Source organism: Oryza sativa, chromosome 2 (genome assembly GCF_034140825.1).
Source record: "Oryza sativa Japonica Group chromosome 2, ASM3414082v1".
In the NCBI taxonomy this organism is placed as follows: domain Eukaryota; kingdom Viridiplantae; phylum Streptophyta; class Magnoliopsida; order Poales; family Poaceae; genus Oryza; species Oryza sativa.
Genome location: NC_089036.1, coordinates 11,288,756 through 11,297,349, shown reverse-complemented (window position 1 = coordinate 11,297,349; position 8,594 = coordinate 11,288,756). Strand labels below are relative to the sequence as shown.

At 37.0% G+C, this 8,594-nt stretch overlaps 1 long non-coding RNA gene across 1 annotated transcript; it reads left to right on the top strand.

Moving 5' to 3' along the window:
- The first annotated feature begins 2,744 nt into the window (after positions 1 to 2,744).
- On the top strand, positions 2,745 to 7,913 carry LOC107280112 (uncharacterized). Its single transcript, XR_001543177.3, has 3 exons — positions 2,745 to 2,838; positions 5,258 to 5,391; positions 7,591 to 7,913. It is a non-coding gene; the product is annotated as an uncharacterized lncRNA (long non-coding RNA).
- The last annotated feature ends 681 nt before the right edge of the window (positions 7,914 to 8,594 follow it).

Below are 8,594 nucleotides of genomic sequence, written 5' to 3'. Positions count from 1 at the left end.
GCCTGCCATTAGAAGGTTTTTGCTCGGATAGTAAATCACGCAAAGTTCGATCTAATAAGTGATGTTTCCTATGAGTCATTGGAGCCTCATCCCATATAATAAGTGATGTTTTTTGAATCAGCTCAGCAAGCATAGTACCTCTTTTAATAGCGCAGATACTGGTTTCATCAATCTCAATTGGTATTTTAAATCTTGAAGGAGCAGTGCGTCCTCGAGGCAGAAGCAGTGAAGCAACACCTGAGGAAGCAACAGCAAGGACAATTTTCTTTTCAGATCGTATTTTTGTAATCAACGCGTTCCATAGAAATGTCTTGCTTGTACACCGTGGCCATATACAAAAAAGAATCCAGGTTTGGAATCGCTAACATTTCATAATCGTCTTAAAAATAGTTTTCTGATCGACGTTTAATTATGGAATTATTGATCTAGCGATGGTATCTAGTGTGGCGCTGTCAAGAGCTAACTCTTCCTCAATCATTCTATTACCTACCACATCATCTGAATAAATCGCTGGGCGCGGTAAATCGTAGTCGTCTATGGTACCACCACTGTTGGAAAAAGCAGTCTGCACTTCTTTCATTAACAGTGACATCAGCCTTTCATGGGGGACCAAATAAGAAGGGTTCAACAGAGCTATTCTAAGACGTCGTTGTATATCGTCGGTAAAGTACAACCAATATTTTTCAAACAGGGATCTCACATTTCCAACAGAGCAGAACATCACAATAGTAACAAATAACTGTCTTAATTGGCTAGATGATGCAGATATTATAGCCTTGTCAAATAGCAAGTACCACTCATTATCACTCTCGAGTAACCCTCTTGCTTCGCACGCCTCTCTGAACGTTGTATAAACAACACCGTCGTATGTTCTAACATCAGCATATGACATCGCACCTTTCACTATCATCAATAGCATTCATAGGTAGTACAATTCTCCGCTCGCTGGGCTCACATAGTACATCCTACCTATCTTTTCGCATGGTGTTCTAGGATGCCAGCTACATGAGCTGTTATCCCATGTCCATTCCTTTGGGAAATCGCAGTATGTCAGTGTTCTTGCAGCACTATGTTTTTTATTGGCCTCAAACCATTCTGTCAGCATCATTTTTTGGGCTGCAGGACTTGTAAGCAGCGAATTCAGGTCAGCACCTTTTTTGTATCGAACAAAGTTCTGGTATGGAAGATGCACAGTTAGGCGCTCAACCGAAGGCACCCTATAGTGGATATCAAACTCAAAAGCATGCCAAAGGGACTCACAAGTAGAAAGGAACCTTGCATCAATGTACTCTTGTATCTCATTCCGTGGTGTGCTGTTACTGTTTGGTGTTTTCTTTGATGTGTCATTTTGTGGTGCACTATTATTTTCAGATAACTGACTCGGTAACTTACTATTAACCTCATAGTACGCTTTAGATCTGTCGGTTCCTTTTGTGACATACTTAAAGAGGTACTTAATCATGTTAGATTTATTGCACCATTCGACATTTATATGTGCTTGGTATTTTTTAAGAAGTTCCATGTTGTAAGGCACAACCCATTGATTATCGATCTTCACTCCATTTTTAAGAACATATCGGTCGTTATCTCTACGTTTGTAAATAGTAAAACCAAACTCGTCCATTATTGTCTCGTCCTGAAAAGACTTAGGGAAGTGCTTAGAACACTCCCCTTTTTTCATGCATGGGCATGATTTGTTCTGGTTGCCACAAGGGCCATGCATCATGAACTCATCAACCAAAGCATACCCCAATGGATCAGTGAAAATGTCAGGGATTTCAGCAGAAATGAACCCATCAACAATAGGAGCACTGAAGTCAATAGTGGATGCAGCAAGCCAAATAAGGCAATGTATATGAGGGGGCCCACGCTTCTGAAATTCTACTGTGTAGAGCACTATATGATAAGCACAAAATATCAGAACCAACCAAGGAAGCACAGAACAAACTAAATAGAGCAAAAACAAAAAGCCTACCAGCAAGGACTGGGCCAAATGTCTTTCCTTCCTTAATGTCCGAGATAAACTCGTCTACTTTCATGTTGAAAACTCTAACAATCATATCAGAACGGTCGCTTGGTACCTGGCCTGGTTCAAACAACAATGCATCGTATATTTCTTGCCACTTAGAATTGCAAGTAAAAGTCACAAATAGGTCAGGTGCTCCAAATACACGGCATATGGCCATTGCATCTTGGTAATTCTGTACCATATAACGTCTGCCACCAGTAAAACTGGTGGGCAGTACATACTTCTTTCCTACAGAATCCCCAGATGCAAGACCATGATCAATGGCATCACTTATCCCTTGTACAGATTCTGAGCGGAGTTCATGTTGGTTGTCAGCAATGTATTTTAGTCTAGACCCTTCTACAGTTGAGTATGAGTCAACACATATTGCATCATTTAGATGACCACATCAAGTATAGGGATTTAGTTTATTCAACCGGTAATGGAGTCGGTAGCGGTAGTAATCAAGCATTGTAACATAGCGTCGTGAATTACCAGAAATGCTAGGGAAGTCAGTGTACTTTATACCTAAATGGAACGAAACTCCTAATGCGCGATCAATCGTTGGGCGACAGGAGCAGCGATCGATTTCCCTTTCCGCCACTTGCCGCCACCACTTGCCTTTTCTGGCTTTTCTCAGCCTCTTTCCTATTGGGCTTGGCCCACGAGAGCCCATCCACAGCACGGAACCGTTTTTGGCTTTTTTTTATCGCCCTTACCAGAAGCGGAAGCGGATGCCGTTGCAATTTTGAACAGTACCCTCTTCTTCCTCTCCTGGCGATTTCGATTTCTCCTGTGATTCTCCGACGATTTTTCTCCAACGCAACGTGGTTCGTCTCCTGATCTCCTCGAGCATCCTTGGAATCGATTCCTCCTGCTATTTCTCGGTTATTGTAGTTAGGGTTTAATTTTTGGAAGTGATTTTCTGTTCCCCCGAGCTAGCTTGATTTGATTGGTGATTTTTTTTGTTTTAGTTCCTTGGTTTTTTGGGTTTAGATCCATGGCGTTTTGGGTTTGTCCGTCACAAAATCATGCCGTGAAACCACATGCACCACGCTGTAGACGCCGCCGTAGACGTCGTCGCCGCCGTAGACGTCGTCGCTGCCGCGGTTGACGTCGTCGCCGCCGCGGTTGACGCTGCCGCCGCCGCCGCCGCCGTAGACACCGTCACCGCCGCCCGTCGCTGCTAGGGTTAGGGCCTAACCCTAGCAAAATCATGGATCTAAACCCAAAACGCCATTGCTTGAATCTCTGTAAGCTGGAGTATTGCAATGAACTACTGTAAGCAGGAGTATTGCAAATGGGAATATTTGTGGCTGCATATTTGCTGGATATTTTCCATGTGTATCCTGGAGTGAGTGGACAATTTGGGTAGATTGCTGCATATTGCTGAATCAATGCATTGATATAGCTGGAATATTTGGGCAGATTGCTGTAAATGAATGCTATTTTTGACTGCATATTGCTGCACAACTGATGACTGCATTTTTTTGCAATGTGATTTTCAATCCAGAGCAATATCCAGCTGCAATCTTGGAGCATATTTGGCTCCTGAAATACTACATATCTCAAGTTATTTTGCCAGCATGATTCAAGTTATTCACAGAGAAATTTTTCTATCTCCATGCCCTGCTTGACCTGGTATTATCATGAGGCTTTCACATGATGCATGGATTGCTGCAATCTGATTTTGTAGGTGTCATCATATAGTTGTTGCTTTCTAATAACATTCATACTTGAGTGAGATTTTCAGAGAAAAAACTACAGAGGATTTAATAGGAGCAAAAACATCTTTGTGCATTAACTTGGTGTACTGAGTTTTTTGTCAGAAATGTACTATTTTGCGTTCCTCCATATGCAGTTAGTTTTTTCCCCTGAAACGATTGTGCGCAGATTTGCTTTGTTCTAGACAAATTTTTGGGAGAACCCAATAGGGGCTGGTTTTGAATTTTGTTTTCTGACTCGATTTTTTCAGTTGATTCTAGGTGTCCTCATCAACTGATTTTGTTTTTGTATTTGTAGGATTAGATATTCAGTAAAGTTTCAGTGTTTCGCTCTGTTTTTTATAGTGCAATGGGTGCACTTTTTTGTCTAAACTGTGTGCTGGTAAATATAAACGATTAAACCATCCAGAACTGAGAAAACCTAGCAGCCGCTTGTGTTGTGTTTGATTACATACTGCAGATTTATACACCTCTGCATTTCTAAGTTTGTATTCCTGCAGTCATCAACTCATTATCCTCTTATACTGAGTTAAGTTCAGTCTGGTTGCAGGTAGTCACGAAGTTTTGATGATTTTTGTAAAAATTTTCATGAGCATATATTGTTGTGATTGACTGGCCCATCTGCACTTTTTGGCATTTTTGACCACTAGCACTGAATGGTGATCTTTTTGCCTTATTGTCATATATGCCCTCACTATTTGCCATTTGTGGGTTCATGTTAGCTTAACTCTTTTTTTTGTTACTGTGGATATGCATATGTTTGCCACCTCATCAGCACTCATAAGCAATCAACTTAGACAGATTTTGCTTTGTTCTAGATAATTTTTGGGGGAACCAGTAGTGACTGCTAGTGAATTTTATTTTTCTGATTCGATTTCAGTTGATTCTGGGATCAACTGATTTTTGATTCTCACATTTCAGTTGATTCTCATATTTTATGACTAGTAGTGACTAGTGTCCTCGTCAACTAATTTTGCTCTCATATTCATAGGATTAGATGTTCAATTAAGTTTCAGGATTTTGCTCTGTTTTTTATTGGACAATGGGTGATTTGGCTAAACTATGTGCTTGTAAATATAAAGTATTAAAGTATATGTGATGGGTGGTAAGTACATAACAGGGGGTGCTTGACATGGTGACTAACAGGACTAGTCCATACATATAAACAATTTTTTGATCCAGTGTTTTGCTACTATGTCCTGATAATGTACAACATATAAAAAATTCTCACTACACCAAGTCACCAAAAATGCTCATACATGTGTCTGAAAACCAAGGGGTAGAGAGAGAGAGAGAGAGAGAGAGAGAGAGAGAGAGAGTACCTTCAGCATATAGAGAACGAACAGCTTGGACGGAATAAAATCTCCTGGATGAATAGTATCTTTTTTTGGCGCTTTTCTGAATTCCATTGTTTCATGTTTTTTGCATAACCTTTTTGATTTCCTTGCCGCTATCTGCTTGTATCAATGATTTCTAATAAATCAGTTGGTCAGGAGCTCAAGGTGTCTATGTAACTGTTGCGCAGATAACAAATTCCATTACGTGACTCAGGCAGTATGGATGATTTTGAGGAACATGGTATTAGTTATCGTGAAGACTCGGACTGTAGCGAGGCAAATTGTGCAATTTCAGATTATGTTCCAAGCAAGGATGCCACTGGTGAGCACTCTGCAAGCAAAGATAACAGCTCGGCAGAATCTGAAAGTAACAGAGTTGAAATAAAGCAGTCTTCAGATTCTGCAATAAAAAAAATGGAGATATACTATTTTTATGATAATGATTTTACTAGTCTATTTCCCTGTTTCTCTTTAACCGCTATAATGTCCCATACCATGGATCAATTAAACCAAGCAAAGTGTATAAACTTACTAATCGCCCGATAGGTTTTTTTTTAATTCACATGTTTTTGTTTCTATCCCCTGCCAATTTCTTGTGTTTATAATGTTTCGAAGTATAAAGTGTTTAAAGTAGAATGTTTGTAAGTATAAAGTTTCTGCAACTATAAATTTTTGGATGTTGAAACTTTTATTAGTGTAAATTTTACAAGTATAAAGTTCCTATATAAAAAAATATTGGAATCCGAATTGTAATTTGAATCGGGTATATAAACTTTTGACTTATAAACTTTAGGTCTACAAACTTTAGGTATATAAACTTCAGATGTGTAAACTCGAGGTGTACAAACTTTAGGTGTATAAACTTACTATTTGCCCGATAGGGTTTTTTTTAATACACGTCTTTGTTTCCATCCCCTGCTAATTCCTTGTGTTTATAATATTTTCGAAGTATAAAGTGTTTAAAGCAAAATATTTGTAAGTATAAAGTTTCTGCAACTATAAACTTTTGGATGTTGAAACTTTTATTAGTGTAAAGTTTACAAGTATAAAGTTTCTATATAAAAAATATTTGAATCCGAATTGTAATTTGAATCGGGTATATAAACTTTTGACTTATAAACTTTAGGTCTACAAACATTAGGTGTATAAACTTCAGATGTGTAAACTCGAGGTGTATAAACTTTAGGTGTATAAACTTACTATTCGCCCGAGAGGGTTTTATTTTAATACACATGTCTTTGTTTCCATCCCCCGCTAATTTCTTGTGTTTATAATATTTTCAAAGTATAAAGTGTTTAAAGCAGAATGCTCGTAAGTATAAAGTTTCTGCCACTATAAACTTTTGGATGTTTAATTTTTTATTAGTGTAAAGTTTACATGTATAAAGTTTCTATATAAAAATTTTTTTGAATCCGAATTGTAATTTGAATCGGGTATACAAACTTTTGACTTATAAACTTTAGGTCTACAAACTTTAGGTGTATAAACTTCAGATGTGTAAACTCGAGGTATACAAACTTTAGGTGTATAAACTTACTAATCGCCGGATAGGGTTTTTTTAGAATACACATGTTTTTTTTCATCCCCCGCTAATTTCTTGTGTTTATAATGTTTTCGAAGTATAAAGTGTTTAAAGCGGAATGCTCATAAGTATGAAGTTTCTGCAACTATAAACTTTCGGATGTTTAATTTTTTATTAGTGTAAAGTTTACAAGTATAAAGTTTCTATATAAAAAAATATTTTGAATCCGAATTGTAATTTGAATCGGGTATATAAACTTTTGACTTATAAACTTTAGGTCTACAAACTTTAGGTTTATAAACTTCACATGTGTAAACTCGAGGTATACAAACTTTAGGTGTTTAAACTTATTAATCGCCCGATAGAGTTTTTTTTAGAATACACATGTTTTGTTTACATCCCCCGCTAATTTCTTGTGGTTATAATGTTTTTGAAGTATAAAGTGTTTAAAGCAGAATACTCGTAAGTATAAAGTTTCTGCGACTATAAACTTTCGGATGTTTAATTTTTTATTAGTGTAAAGTTTACAAGTATAAAGTTTCTATACAAAATTTTTTTTGAATCCGAATTGTAATTTGAGTCGGGTATATAAACTTTTGACTTATAAACTTTACGTCTACAAACTTTATGTGTACATAAACTGTTCTTCCCTTGTTTGAACTTCTCTATGTAGTGTAGTTTCCAATCACTGAGTCGCACATTGTCATTTCTTTAGTTGCATATTCCTTTTTTTTATGGGATTTTTTTGTTATGTTTTGTTCATCATGGATTTCATGTGACCCAATTTTAGCAAATTTATGTACATCACAACTGTCATATATTTATGTGCAGGAACGGCTCTAGTTTAATTTAAAGCTTTGTTTCCACAAAACTGTCAGTAGTATAAAATTGAATATTTTTTCATCTCTATTTTCTCCGCACAACTTATCATGTTGCTTGCCCAACTTTTTTCTCCCATTTAAGTTGTAACAATTTTAAAAATATTTTTTCTCGTCACAGGTTTCAGTTCAAGGCCATTTTCAATGATCCTAATGTTCTGCTAGCGAAAGTGCAAGTTGGCAATCCCCTTTTATAAAACAAATACAATGTTCTCTTTTTTTCCCACATCATGTTTTTATTGTGCAATTCAACTATTTTTATCAACATTTTTTCAACCTGTCAATTCGCCATCTACAAAAATGACGAGCTGATGAACTCCATAGCGCAAACCTGAAATCTAGCAAGTGTGTCACATTTTACTTTAACTTTATGGTTTTTTTATCTTGCATTTTTTTTAATTCAGTACAAATGAGTGAGAAAGCTACAGCTTTTGTCATTTCAAAGTTACTTCAATTTATCTCTCCACCCTCCGCTTATCCGCTTATCCCTACGTACCACATCCCAGAAAGTCAGTATAATTGATGAAAAAAGCTACAGTTTTTGTCATTTGAAAGTTATTGATCTCCCCACCCTATACTTATCCCTACTTACCACATCCTAGAAAGGTAATGCCGAAAAGAAGAGCAAATTTGGTACGTACCATCGCAAAGTTCCTGGTGTTGGAAAATACCATCGCAATGAGCTCGAGTAGAAAAGTACCATCCAAATTGCCCAGTTTGTTAGAAATGCCCCTACCGTCGCTTTGTCCGTTTGAAGACGTCGTTGATGATGCGAAATGGCGATGATGCCCCTGCTGTGGCCACATAGGAGTGGTTTTTGGGCCGACTTTCGGCCCAAAGCCAAAAGGAGGATTTTTAAAACTTTTTCAATTTAAATTATTCATGAAATGCAATTCCATTTATTAAAAAATACTTCCTTGGCTCAAATAAATCCCAGAAAAATCTAGAAACTATAGAATCAAGTAAAGTATTTAACAAAATTTTATCTAGCCCACTTTTATATTGGAATTTATTATTTAAAATTAGATCTTCTCTTCTAGGCTTTTAAAATTCATTTCTAATGATTCCAATTAAACAACAATTTATATATTTAAGATTTTTAGGGTGTGACAAACCTACCCCCTT